Source organism: Nycticebus coucang, chromosome X (assembly GCF_027406575.1).
Source record: "Nycticebus coucang isolate mNycCou1 chromosome X, mNycCou1.pri, whole genome shotgun sequence".
NCBI lineage: Eukaryota > Metazoa > Chordata > Mammalia > Primates > Lorisidae > Nycticebus > Nycticebus coucang.
The window spans coordinates 162348455-162349495 of record NC_069804.1 but is presented as its reverse complement, the minus strand read 5'-3'; positions in this window follow the sequence as shown (position 1 = coordinate 162349495).

The following is a 1041-nucleotide window of genomic DNA, read 5'->3' as shown; positions in this document are numbered from 1 at the left end:
GGCATCACACAGCTCACAGCAACCTCCAACTCCTGGGCTTAAGCGATTCTCTTGCCTCAGCCTCCCGAGTAGCTGGGACTACAGGTGCCCGCCACAACGCCCAGCTATTTTTTGGTTGCAGTTCAGCTGGGGCCAGGTTTGAACCCGCCACCCTCGGTATATGGGGCCGGCGCCTTACCAACTGAGCCACAGGCACCGCCCAAATGAAAGATTTTTTTCCTGAAAGGTTGAGTAAAAAACTTGAGCATGCATTATACATGGGAGCCCATTATACACGGAAAAAAACATGGTAATTCTTTATTATTGTTTCTTTCTCCTTGTTGATATTCTCATTTTGTTCATGTTTTATTTTCTGATTACCTTTAGTTGTCTATCTGTGTTCTCTTGTCGCTCACTGACTTTCTTCAATACAATTATTTTAAATGCTTTGCCAGGCAGTTCTTAGATTTCCATTTTTTTTAATTGTCATTTGTTGGAGATTTATTTTGTTCTTTAGTAGCATAGTATTTCTCTGATTCTTCATGATCCTAGTAGTTTTGCCTTATGGTATATGCATTCAAAGAAGCAGCCACATTTTCCAGTATTTATGAACTCATTTTGGCAGGTAAAGGCCTTCACCAATTAGCCTGACTAGAGAATTTGGTAACCTCTCAAACATTTTCTCATGGATGTACATTTTTCACTCTTTGCCGACCCTCCTAGGGAGGAAGTATCAGAGTTTTGTGCCTTCTCTCAATCTTGTAAACCCATGAAGACTGTTGTAAACCTCCACTTCTGTTCTCTAGGGAAATGCCCTAAAATACCAGGACATTGGGTTCAAGATCCACTTCTCTCTCTTCTTCCTGAAGAAGATTCTGGGGTACGTGCTTTCTACCTGACCTGAAGTATTGTGTCAACTGATGACAGCCATCTACCTCTTTTCTTTTGGATAATGCACTTGAATTCTGGCAGGCTTGGTGTAAATTCCATTTCTATCTTTTACCCCTGAAGGAGAAGACTCTGGATTGTGCATCTTCTACCTGTTCTGCACAGCTGTGCTGG